At 39.9% G+C, this 13,722-nt stretch overlaps 1 protein-coding gene across 13 annotated transcripts in view; it reads left to right on the forward strand.

Moving 5' to 3' along the window:
• The window catches only part of Plcb4 (phospholipase C beta 4), a 378,383-nt gene that overhangs the window by 138,520 nt on the left and 226,141 nt on the right, over positions 1-13,722 (forward strand). For all 13 annotated transcript variants that reach the window (XM_036183210.1, XM_036183211.1, XM_036183212.1 and 10 more), the window contains one exon: positions 11,440-11,497. The gene's annotated coding sequence lies outside the window, so the exon portion shown is untranslated. The remainder of the gene's footprint in view (positions 1-11,439; positions 11,498-13,722) is intronic.

The raw sequence follows: 13,722 nt of genomic DNA on the forward strand, positions 1-13,722 counted from the left end.
AGAGATCCGCCTGGCTCTGCCCCCCAAGTGCTGGGATTAAAGGCATGCGCCACGACCACCTGGGTGTTTTGTTTTTTAAGAGAGGAAAAGAATATTAATTTGGTGGGTGGGTGGGAGGATAGGAAATCAGTGAAGAATTGAAGGAAGAGAAATTATATTGTCAAATATACTGCATGGGAAATTTAAAATAATAAAGAGAAGTTATTCAATGTCATTATAAAATAATATGCATTTCTTTATAAGCATTATTTACTTTAATACCTTGAAACACTAGGTTAACTTCATAAAAGTGTTTTTGTTAACTGTTAATATTTTTATCTTTTAAAAAATGTTTTTATCTCTATGTGTGGGTATGTGCTCACAAGTACATATGCCCACAGATGCCAAAGATGTTAGATCTGGAGTTATAGTCAGTTGTGAGCTGCCTCACATGGGTGCTGGAACTGACCTTACATCCTTAATCACTGAGCCATCTCTCCAGTCCTACAAAGAATGGTTTTAATCTTGACAGCATCCTTCACTTTCTGAGAGACGAGAATAAAAATCTGAATTCAGAAGTGTTGCTCTTCTACATTTTTGTTACTTCAAATAATTTATACAAGTGTATGAAACTTTTGAAATTATACTTTACTTACTTTGTGTCTTATCTCTTCATGTAAGGTGGGTCATGTTCTTGAATGCACTAATTTTTTTCTATTTACATTTCAATCAAGCTGTTTATCCATTGTTAATGCATTCATCTGGATAATTCCATCATGCTCAGCCTACAGTGGTCTATAGGGAGTATTATTACACCAAAGTCATAAAGGGCAGAGGAGAGAAAAGGACATTCCGATTTTGATCTTTATTCAGAATCAGAACCTCTTCCTCTTTGATATACAGCAAATGTTCCAAGAGTTAGTTATTGAAAGTGTTGTCTGGCTTCTTACTTTCCATCTGTATTCTTCGAAGATCAGATGCCCTCACTGAGCCAGCCTCTGAATCCCAACTTCTCAGAGATTCACATTAAACTATTTACTGCTTTTCAGACTAAGTGGATGTTGCGTCTTCAACTTTTTTGCTGCTGCTTTTCAGCTTTAAAGTAGTTTGTGCCCCTTACATTCCAATTTCAGTCCAGTAACCAGTCCTGATGTCTCTATTCAGACCGTGTCCTGAACCTACAACTTTTCAGATTATAGGCTGTGACCACCACTGACCAAGCTACTCTGCTGAGTGGTCTGGCCTGTCATTATACCTGACTGCTATGTTGCTGTCATTCTCAAGCTAAGTCCTTTAAACTGTAGGTTAAATCACGTGACTGTACTGTTGAAAGCATGTATGACTTTTTGTTTAGCCAATAGAGACAGTGATCACATGTCCATGATGTGACTTTAACCCTTCTGTTTTTATATCTTTCTGTGTTGATCTGTTTAGTATTGCAAAACACACAGTGCCCTCAGGACCTGTGCACCTGCTGAACTATGGTCTGGAGCCCTCTTCCATAGTTCCATGAAATGCATTCCTGTCCGCTCAGGGTTTTGCTGAGATGTTACTTTGTCACCATTCTGGAGGGCTACTACTAAGAGTAATAGCCACTAACTATCCTTTTAGCTTGTAGGAACACAATAAATATTTGTTGGGTGAATTAAATAGCTGATTTTCATGGAAAGGCATTTAATTTCCTGTTCCATCCACAGAGTAGATAAGAACTTTATAAATTAATCTTAGTGGCAGAAAATGAGACACTATCTCCACAAAGTGTTAGTGAGTCAGGCATAGTTAAAAACTCCTAAGTCATACATTGGTGTTCTTAATTTAAAATATAAACTGTGTCAGCACAAGAGTCAAGAACTTGTTGAAAATTGGAAATATCCACGGCATAGCTTAAGTTGTAATCAAATCATTACTTTTTGTAAATATACTGTGGCTGGCTGGAATAATTTTGAACCTCAGTTTTATAAAATACCAGATAATACTTTGTGTTAAGTTTAAATTATTGGTGTACTTGGAAAACTGCCTTACATTATGAAATGTGTCTTGTGTGTATTATATAATTATATAATTATTGGTTTACTATGCTAATGAGTTTGACTGTATTAGAATTATTTCATACCATTTAATATAAGATTTTTGTGATTATTTAATTGTAGGTATGTGGATATTATTTGTAGACAAGAATGAGTGCATATATGGAAAGTGGTAGAAAAAATTTTTCTCCTAGTACTAGGTCATCTCTACATTTCAACTGTGTGGATTTACTCAGGTCTTTGTTTAATCTTCAAGACAGAGAGACTGTGGTAGTGATTTAAAAATGCAGCACTCTGAAATAGAGTCAATCTCAATGATTCACATTTTTTATACCACATCAAGAGATCATATATCTATTTTTTGTATATATATATATGTATATATATATGTGTGTGTATAATATGTGTGTATATATAATATATGTGTGTATATAATATATATGTATAAATATTGGTTGGGGTGTGTGTGTGTGTGTGTGTGTGTGTGTGTGTGTGTGCACTTACCAGTGGAAGTCAGAGGTAGACACTGAGTATCATTTTCTATCTCTCTCCACCTTTTTCTGAGACAGCATCTCTCACTGTACATATATTACCAGCAATTTTTTGGAGCCCCATCTGGGGCGCTACATGTTACCAGGGAAATTGAGGTTCTCATTCAGTGTTTTAATACCTAAAAATGGGCTTAGGAGGAAGCTTGAGAACAATTTTATTAGAGTTTAAAAGAAAAGTCACAGAGTAAGCAAGATGTAAATCTTGGCAGCTACCCTGAGTTGCTCAGCTCTGTAGCAACTGCACAAAGGTGAATTTTCTGGGAAGGAAAAAAATATGTTCTTTTATTAAAAGGGAATTATTCCTCCCATCTCTTTAGCATGGTGGTAAGTGAATTTGCCCTTATGATTCGTGGTCCCTTGGCCAGCCCAACTTGAATGTTAGGTCTCTATCCAGATGCAGATTTATCCTTTTGGCTAGGAGGAAATAGCTTTCTCTTAGTGGGTCTTTAGGTCTACACAGTACTTGGAGCTCATTGTTGTATCTGGGTGTCTAGCCTGCAAGCATCTGGGATCCACTTTTTTTCTGTCTCTTAGGAATGTGGTTATAGACACATGCCACCACACCTGACTTTAACATGGTTGCTTAAGATGTGAACTCAATGCCTCATGATGGTGCAGTAAGCATTTTACCCATATAGACATCTCCCAGCCATCACATATACCATAATTAAAATATGAAGCAACTGTAATCCTACACAGTAGTACTCAGTGGGTGAGGATACAGAATACATTATTGGTAATTCAAAATAATACAGCTATTTTGGAAAATACTTTGGTGGTTTCTCATGGTTAAACACATAGGCATCTAATTAAGAAGAGGCATTTATGGGTGTTTATTTAAATGCATTGAAAATGTCTGTTTAAGCCCAAATCTTTCACTTATATTTACATTAATTCTTTTATAAGCATCAGAAAGTAAAAGCACCCTAGATATCTTTGGATGAAGAAATGAAAAACAAACCGTGCTGTACCCAATTCAACGAGTTAACTACTTTGCAGAGGAAACTAATCAGCTATTGAGGAATATATTATCTTAGATAAGTCACACAGTGCATTATGCTAGGTTAAAGATCCTTGAATTAGTCTAAGAGGATTTATATCTAGGAAGAGAAAGGAGTTGAATGATTGGTATGGGAGTTAGGGTGGTGGACACAACATAAAGGAGCAGTACAAAGTTGTTTGGGCAGCAGAGGGATTGTTTTATGACTTAATTGGTATGATATGAGTATATATATTTGGTAAAAACGACAGGACTATACCAGAAAGAATGAGTTTTATCATATGAATGCACAATAATAATTATTCTCTTGAATTTATTATCTTTATCATTAAAATTATTCTGCATTAGAATCTAGGCTTTGGTGAGCCCTGAATGTTCTTAGTGGGAGAAAACATCTAACTACTTCTCCATTTCATTTGATTTCAGTTGCTGTGGTTCCTATAGTGACTTAGTCCTGCTTCAGGTGTTACTTGTCTCAAGCTGACTGATTTGGAAGCAGCAACAAGGGAACTCTTCCCATGCTGTCCTAGAAGATGTTGCATATCACTGAAGTCCCATTCTAGCTGACCAGCTTGTTTCAGCAGAAATGATGCTGGTAAAGACTGGGGCCTTTTATGTGTTTGAACCATACCTAAACCAGCTACTTAAGTTCCTACCAAGACCCGCATAGTGGATAGGGAACAAAATAAGAGCTGGCTGCTATCTATCTATGCATTTTGGCCCTTCTTTGGGTAACTGTTTTGGTAGTCTGGTACTAGTAGCTGTCTGTGTTCTTAGCTTTGAGATGTTTACAGTAGTCAAGTGCATCAGTAAAAAACAAATTATCATTGAGACCCAGTGGGTCAGCTCATGATATATACTTTCTTATGGTACAGATGGTTGACCAACTGCATGTGGCACAAAAGCAAAGGAAAACAAAATAAATCATATAAATACCAATCCAAATTTAAATAGCAAGAGAACTTCAGACTTTGGAAGGCGCTGGCAGGCTGTGCCATACTCAGTGTTTTTCTCAGGATGGAAGACAGCATTTTATATTTGTGAAGAATATGCTAATAGGGAATCTTGGGGCTATGGCCTTGTGATTTTCTGTTTCTAGATTATTTCGGATCATATGCCTCATGTATTGCATGTGCTTCCACTCTGCACCTGTCTGAAGAATCCATAAACTTAGATTGAGCATGACACCCATTTCCTAGCAGCATATTAGAAGGGAATCACAACAGACTGAAGCGAAACAGTTGTGGGGTTTTTTTTTTTTCCTCTCTCTGGCATTTTTCTGGAGCGATAGCTCCTGAGTCTCCCATGTTACTATTCTTAGTTTAATTTGCACCGATCATTTCTGCATCCTCGCAGTGATTTGACGGCAGAAATAAAGGAGTGGGGGAGGACCGTAATTGAGTACCCCTCCAGGCAGCAGGCTTGTGTACTATGCCATTTACGTTTACAACTATGAGTTTGGCAGATGATTTTGCCGCTTTGCAAACAAGGAAACTAGGTCCAGGAGAGGTTAATTGACTTATATCCTCAAAGGTGGTTCACTCTCACTCCCAAACCCGTTCTTTTTCTACTCCCCAGGGCTCTGTTTTGGAATAATGTTTTCTCATTTCATTCTCACTTGCAAGGGGGATGGTGAGGACTCTGGTCTTTTGAGATTGAGCCCTGGAGCTTCTGCTCAGACCTGCTTGCTTCTTGTTGTACTTTTCAGCTCCCAGGCGATTTGGCCTAATTCTATAGATTTTTTAGAGCTTCTATCATATACTCCATCACTGGTTTTCTTTTCCCCAGTGACTGCGTCAGTTTCAAGGCTGATGAAGCAAGCTCACAAGGCTGTTTTGTGTTAGTACTACCTATCTCCAGTCACCGTAGGGAAATGGGAGAGCATGGGGAGAGACCTGACAGAGTCACAGAGGCTCAGCAAGTTAGGAATCGTCGTCCTTGAGCCCAGCTAACATACTGTCATAGTGCCCGCAACTCTACTTGTGTGCTGTTTCTAAAGAGGCTACGAATCATTTCCCTTAAAGAGAACAAAAGAAAAACAAAAATATTGAAACTGCAATCCAGTACAGGGTAAGGTTGATACTACCAGTATTATTCTCTGTAGGCATCATCACATTTTCTGGTGACTATCCATGATTTAAGGTTTTCATTATGAAGCGTTTCTACAAGAGGCTTCCAGAAAGAAAGATGTGTCAACAGTACAGATAATGTGCCATACAGAAGGGCTTTGAGGAGCGGGTGCCCTGCTGCTTAGTACATGACCAACTCACATGTGACCATTGACCATTTCAAATGTGGGTAATTTGAATTAATATATGCCATATAAAGTCCACACTAGATCTCAGTCTTGGAGTCTAACAAAAACAACAATAAACTGTCTTCATTTTCACATCAGTTACACGTGCACTGGTTATATGAAAATATTTGGCAGCTAGTGGCTTAAATATGTTCTAGAAATGAAACTCACTTTATTTAACCTTTATTGTTTTGCATTGCTGGAGGTGAAACCTCAGGCTGTGAGCATGCTTTAAACAAGCAAAGCAAGTACTTCCTTGTCTAATAGCTTTAAAAACCCCAGAACAGAAGCACAATTACGAAACTGATGTAACTGAGTGAGCTCACCAGATCTCACAGTTTTACATGTGTGTAGCTTAATCACCCAGATCCATGGGCTACCACCACAGACAAAACCCCGAGGACTTCCATTGGGTAGGTCTCTGGTGCTGCCATTTTCCTAGGATTAATGGCCAGCTCCCTCTTCTCTTTCTCAAGAAGAATCACTAATTTGTGCTTCATCTGTATAATTGTTGTTATTTCAAGTATGTCGTGTACATGAGATTACATGATCATGTATGTTCTTTTGTGGTTAGCGTCTCTTGCAACACCCCCTAACCTTCATTTTAGCTGTTGTTAATCAACAGCCCTTTGTTTTAACACTGAGTAGAATTCTGTCTTCTTTGTATATTTGTAGTGGGATGTTAGAAAGCTTAATATTGTGTATGTAACTTGCATCTGTGGTCTTCCTTGTGTCAGTTGGACAGCATTGGTTTCAGAGCTTGGTGATTGGAAGTCATCCAAAAACGCTTATTTCTATTGCATTTTTCAGCGATGTTCTGGCATTCCTGTGTTAAGTGGTATGTTTTTGTTTTGCTAATTGTTAAGCAAGTTATTTGGAGATGAATGGGGCCTTGACAACCATTTTAAGAGAATAAAATCATACCAGTGTCCTTCCCAATCTCTTTCTCTAGCCTGTAGCATGTGCACTGCGCGCGCGTGCGTGTGTGTGTGTGTGTGTGTGTGTGTGTGTGTGTGTGTGTGCATGTTTCAGTAAAAAAAGCTTTAGGTTTTTGTCCACAAAAGAAACTTCATAAGGTTAGACAGCAGGAAGAGGTATTTCATACAGTCTACCAGTAGTATTCAGCAGAATAGTTTGAGACTAATTAAGTGGCTCATATATATCATAGATTTTTACCACCCTTGGGAACTTAAACTTTCTTTTTTTCAACTCAAGCTTCAAAAAGAGATCAGCTCAGTGAGCTTATGGTAGAGGCAAGAAGCAGGACACAGGGACGCTTCAGAGCAGATTAGAACTGAGTAATGGATAAAAGATAATACCATTTTCAATTAAAATTGCCTGGGGAAATTAGGTAGGCAGAGAATAATTACCTGGATTGGCAAGCATCCAGGCTTCTGAAACTGAGACCCTGCTGGAATCTTCTTTGTAGTTCACTGAGGATCACGGGAAGCCAGAAATGTTTCATTTATATGTCATCTCAGACAGACGTGAATGTTGTAGTGCATTGCATGGTATTTTAAGTCAAATTTTGTAGCTTGAAACCCCATTTAAAAAAAAAAAAAAACCATGAAAAAGCAATACCGTAAATACATCAGATGAAAGCTAGATTTCTCTGACAAAATAAATTTGTGTTTCTGTGATTTCTGCTGATGGCCAATAAGACACAGGAACTGAGGTTGAATAGTAGAAAGTGGTGATGCCCAGCTAAAGGATAGTTCTAGCTCTCACTACTGTGCGGAGGGCCTCCGGATACTAATGGTCCTTGGTTGCAGTCCCTGAGTCAGTACCACCTCACACAGACTTGCCTAGCCTAGTGGGGAAAGTGAGTCACCCTGAGCACATCCACCTTGAATGCAAATGTTCTTATTGACTGTTGTGCTTCTTCTCACAGCTCCTGCAGTGACTCAGTACTACCAGCTCTAAGCAGCTGACCTTGGTGTGCTTCCTTGGGGTCTGTGGTACCCAGGCTCCTGTCACCATGCCTTCCCACTGGGGCTGGGTGTGATAGATGGGAAAAGAATTAAGGTTACTGAACTGGGGGTCCATGATCTTCTCTGTAATGGTTAAGGGACACAGAGGCTTTTTAACCTTACCCCAGTGCTAGCTTTAACCATGTTCCCTTTTATTCACAATTTTTCAATTCAGCCTAAGGTGTAATGGATGAGGATTGGTATGGAACAAAACTGGGAAACATGGCTCAATGGTTAAAAGCAATTGCTGCACTTCCAGAGGACCCAGGTTCAGTTCACTGTAACTACATATCAGCTCACAACTGTCTATAACTCCATTGTCAAGGTAGCCAAAGTCTATGCTAATCTCTGAGGGCCCCTGAATACATGTGATGTGCATACACACACATACACACACACACACACACACACACACACACACACACTCACACATAAAATAAAATAAACATATATTTAAAACATTTAATGGGCTGGAGAGATGGCTCAGAGGTTAAAAGCACTGCTTGCTCTTCCAAAGATCCTGAGTTCAATTCCCAGCAACCACATGGTGGCTCACAACCATCTGTAATGAGATCTGGTGCCCACTTCTGGCCTAAAGAGCTATGTGCAAACAGAACACTGTATACATAATAAATAAATAAATCTTACCAAAAAAACCCATTTAACATGCTAAGGGCTAATGGATATGTGAAACATGCTTTTAAACATGTTCATACTTTTACTTTATTATTATAGTGGCATATATGTTGTCTGTGAAATTTCTAGTAACCAACTTAGTTGCATGAAAAAGTAGTCAAATTAGTTTTTAATCTCATTGAATTAAAAAAAGCTCATGTTGTTATTTGGACTCTGTGTTAACAAAACAAATGTACCCCCTCTGCACACCTACAGATGTTTTCTTTTCTTTGTATATTTGTGTTTTTTTTTTTCTTTCTCTCCTTTTATGTGCTCACATGCTTCTTTTAAAGAGTTTCAATTTTCTTGGCATCTAGTTTCTTAACATCTAAGATAAAGGAGAGCAATGTCTTATATAAGTTTAGAACTTGGTGCAGTGAGTGCATTCTTTGGGTTGGGATCATTCCTTTGGGGGGGGGTGACTAAAGATCAGAACTCTGGCTTCAACTTTGAGTAGTATATCTGTGATCAGTGGGGAAGGGTCCAGCCCATTTGTAGTGGTGTCATCCCTGGGCTGGTGGTCCTGGGTTCTATAAGAAAACAGGCTGAGAAAGCCATGAGTAACAAGCCAGTAAGCAGCACTCTCCCATGGCCTCTGCATCAATCAGCTCCTGCCTCCAGGTTCCTACCCTTCATGAGTTCTTGCCCTCATTACTTTTTTTTTTTGATGATGATGATGATGATGATGATGATGTTGATGATGATGATGAGCTGTTATAGGGGACTGTGAAGGAAATAAACCCTTCCTCCCCAAGTTGCTTTTGGTCATGGTGTTTCATCACAGCAATAGTAATCCTAACTGAGACATCCAGTTAGCTTTTCTTGTGACATCGCTTTCTCTCATAGCCTGAGGTGCACAGATAGAAGATGTATGGCAGGTATAGGTGCAATGGCGTAATTCTGAACCCCATGACTCCCAGACTTGGTGTGCATATCCTGTATAATCCTACACACACACACACACACACACACACACACACACATACACACACACACACACAGAGAGAGAGAGAGAGAGAGAGAGAGAGAGAGAGAGAGAGAGAACGAGAGAACCTGGCAAAGGTATCTATGTTGCTAATTGCAAAGCTCTTACCATTATTTCAAGTTTTGAAGAAAAAAGCCTCCATGAAATTCCTCCCCCAGCCCCTGTGAAGAAGCCCCAGTTCTGTACTTCAGTGTGGATACCCACTGCCAATGACAGATGAAGGGGCTATTACACTTCTTGGCAGCGTTTGGGATGTTTTCTCAGACTGGCAGTTTTAGACTTAGGGAGGGACATTTGGAAGACTAGAGACTCTCTGGGTAGGTATTCGCTGCAGAGTGGCAAGAGGATAGGCAGAGTGGGAAGGTAGAGTCCCTCCCTTCCTTTCAAGCTCCCAATAAATCTTGCTGAAGAGGCCCGCATCCCAGGGTTCAGTGATGAAGTGGGCTTGGCACAAGGGTAGGAGAGTGAGGACCCAGAGGTAGGAAGGTGATGTAGTTTTGTGTCTGTGATGGACTCAGTGTCTGGTGTGTGGTATGAGGTAGCAGTCCACCTTCCTTGTTTGCCTGTGAGTCCACATGTTCTTGTCTCTTCTCATTCAGTACTTGATGTACAGCAGGATTTGTTTTTCTAGGATCAATATTGGGATTTGGGCATTTTTGTTTAACTATTACGTTCCCTCTTACATTGTAGGAAAACGTATTTCTTCTGCTTTGAAAGGCACAGAGAGAGGGCACACAGGCAGTCCTGATATCTGTTCCCCTGGCATCTCACATTAACAGCACTTCTTTTCCTACAGACCACATTTAGCTCTTCAGTGCCTAGATTTATACTCTCTGAGTGAGAAAGCTGACAGGTGGGGCTATCACTTCCAGACCATATCATGGTCATGATATACCGGTATTGGAATGGCTTGTGATGAGCTGGTCTATAAGGTGTTTAAGACATTGGTTTTCCAACGTGCTGCCATCTTATGCTGGGGTCAGAGGGGAAATAGAGGGAAGGTGGAAAAATACATGTCTAGTCTGTAAGTCTTTGTTTACAAAATGATAGATCTGGCATATGAAGTTCAATGTCTCAGCTTTAATTATTTGTTCCATTCCACAGCAGTTTTTTTTTTTTTTTTAGCTCCTATTAATTGCCAGAGCCTGTGCTAAATGCAGGAGATGTAGATGATGGTTTTCAGTATGTACATAATTCTCATCCTCCTGGCAGCTACAGTCTCATTCATATACAATTACAAACATACATGCAATAGAAAAAATACAGTATGTTCCATGAGGTAGCACCATCAAGATTAACCCTGATCCAGGTAGCCATGTATGAGCAACCCCAGTGTTGTCCAGAGCCTGGCATTTGTGGGATACTTGAGTATTTCTTTTTTTTTTTCAGTTTTTCTCTTACAAAATAAGAATCACCATAGCACATCATTTCAAAGTTTATGTGTAAGTTCTGTATCTTTGTTTTAGTTAGGGTTTCTATTGCTGTCATAAAACACCATGACCATAAGCAACTCAGGGAAGAAAGGGTTTATTTTGCTTACACTTCCACATCACAGTCCATCACTCAGTTGTGCAGGAACTCAAAGCAGGAACCTGGAGGCAAAAGCCCATGCAGAGGCCATGGAAGAGTGTTGCTTATTTTGCTTCCCATGTCTTGCTTAGCCTGCTTTCTTATAGCACTCAGTACCACCTACCCAGGGGTGGCACCACCCACAGTGAGCTGTTTCCTTCCATATCTATAATCAATCAAGAAAATGCACCAGTCTTTCCCTTAGGCTGATCTGGTGGGAATATTGTCTAAATCCAGTGTCATTAGTAATTTATTGCAGCCTCCTGGTATGTTTTAAAAAATATGTTCTGGATTCTGATTCTGAAACCAAAGACTGCTGATCTCCATGAGAACTTTGAAAGAACTTCACATTGACTCTGTGTTGTCTGTGCATGCTTTTTTCTGCAGGGAACTGTGCGCAGGTGTGAAGAAATAGACATCCCTTGCTGTTGTTCCCAGCTGCCTGGTGAGTACCCACTCTGTAACCCCTGGGGAAGAATCGTACTGGTGACATTTTGGAGCTTGAGACCCATGAGAAAAAGCTTTTCATGCAGTGTCTGTTAAAAGTGACGTGTAACCATTTCTCTTGGTGTGGTGGAGAGGCAAGCAGGATTTTCTAGGTTTCCCCCCACTAATTCAGCTACTGACTCAGCCACTAATTTTCACTCATTGTATTCTCCTGCTTGTGACAGTACTGCCTAGCCTTTGAAAGCATTTGGTGTCATTGAGGGGAAAACTGTGTAAGTTTCTGTCTGGTACAGGTTTTGTTGAGAAGATTCCCACCATCATCAGAAATTACAGCTCCACTTGCTCACCAGTGAGAAACCTTTATTTTAGGGCAATTGCTTGTGGGAATGATGCCAGTCAATTCCATCTATACCCCTCTGATTTTACCATAAATCCTTCATGAAATGCCCAAATAACCAGAATTACCTTTGTATGGCCCATCGGTTTTATTTACAAATAGACACTGTCAGTGCTTTATCCTAGTACTAAATCCCAACCAAAATGAGAGACTGCCTCCCACAAATTGCTGTTTTATAATTGCTGTTACAACATTGCACTGCTTGCCCTTTCTTCCTTTAAGAGGCAAGAAGTCATTTTTCAGTGATGCCCACAAACCAGTGTCTCCCCTGGTCTTCATGATAGGTGCAATCAGAGTACCAAGCATTTCATATTAGTCTTCTTCAGGACACTGCACCCCATGCCAGATGCGTCATTATCTCCTGGCTCTGACCCTGGCTGATTTTCTTCCGGCCTCTCTGTGAGGGGAAGGAAGAGTTGCATAACCCGACCCGTCTTCAAATGACCAGTCTTTAATGATATAAGAATATCAAGAAAGTAGATTTATTATTGAATGTTCCTACCTATTTTTAGTCCAGTGCACTATATTTTACTACCCTCCAAAGGGTGACTCATAAGCTTGTCTTAGTCGGTACAGTCCAGTTAAGGATGCTGAGTAATTTAAGAGACTTTGAATCAGTGTAGGTACACCATTTGCTTTCTACTCTGTTTACATTTTAGTTTCTGGTCTGTCCACTTTTCCCATACTTCAGTTACATTATCTGTAGGTGGGTCATTTTTCGTTAATTTTATTACATATTGTGTGGATGAAGATATCTGTGTCTAATGACTAGAAATACTAGCATCAAGAGTCACAGCAACACCAGAAAGTAGGAGTGGTTTGTTACACGTTCTGGATTCAAGGAGGAATGATTCTGTGTCACATGATCTGAGCCCTGGCATTTGAATAAATGGAGACTTCGGGTGGCTCTAGGCTATAGGATGGTAGATATCCCATAGGGCTTCTTCCTTCCCCATCTCCACAGCACCTGATTGGATTTGGCTACCTTGTTGTCAGCTGGAATCCTTGAGTTACTCTTGCCTTCGCGTCCAGATGAGAGTTCTTTTATATTTCCCCCAAGGTTCTCCTAAAAAGAAAAGCCTTTAGTCTCACTTAAGCACCACGCAGTAGTTAGATCTTATGAATTATGATTATTTAAAAAATATTGAATGAGGAGGCTGGAGAGATGGCTCAGCAGTTAAGAGCACTGGCTGATATTCCAGAGGACCTGGGTTCAGTTACCAGCAACAACACAGCAGCTCACAACTGTCTGTAACTCCAGCTCCAGGGCATCCAGCACCCCCACATAGACACACATGTAGGCAAAACACCAATGCACAGAAAATAAAAAATAAAAAAATAAAAAAAAAAATGGAATGAATTCTTTGTACAATATAAAAAGTAGAAAGCATCTAGGACCCAGAATCTGAGTGTTGTTGGTTGTGCTTTGGAACGATGCTTTAGGTCCTCGATGACAACAGTATGTTATTTCAGACTGCACAGTGGTCCAATGTTTTTTCATCTCTTTTGTGTCCACAGTGTACATTCAGTGTATTTTAGTTCTTATGGTGGTGTGGTTTAGATTCTGCTTATTTATAGCACATCAAACTTAACTTATTACCAGTATTAGTCAATAGACTCTAAAAATTAAAAACCTATATGGTTTGGGCTGGAGAGATGGCTCAATGGTTGAGAACACTGACTGCTCTCCCAGAGGACCTGGGTTCAATTCCCAGCACCCCGAATGCAATTCACAACTGTTACTCTTAATTCCAGTGCAACTGAAGCCCTCTTGTGGCCACTGTAGGCACCAGGCATACATGTGGTGCACAGACATGCATGTAGAC

The sequence above is a fragment of the Onychomys torridus genome, chromosome 4, assembly GCF_903995425.1.
Source record: "Onychomys torridus chromosome 4, mOncTor1.1, whole genome shotgun sequence".
Taxonomy (NCBI): Eukaryota; Metazoa; Chordata; class Mammalia; order Rodentia; family Cricetidae; genus Onychomys; species Onychomys torridus.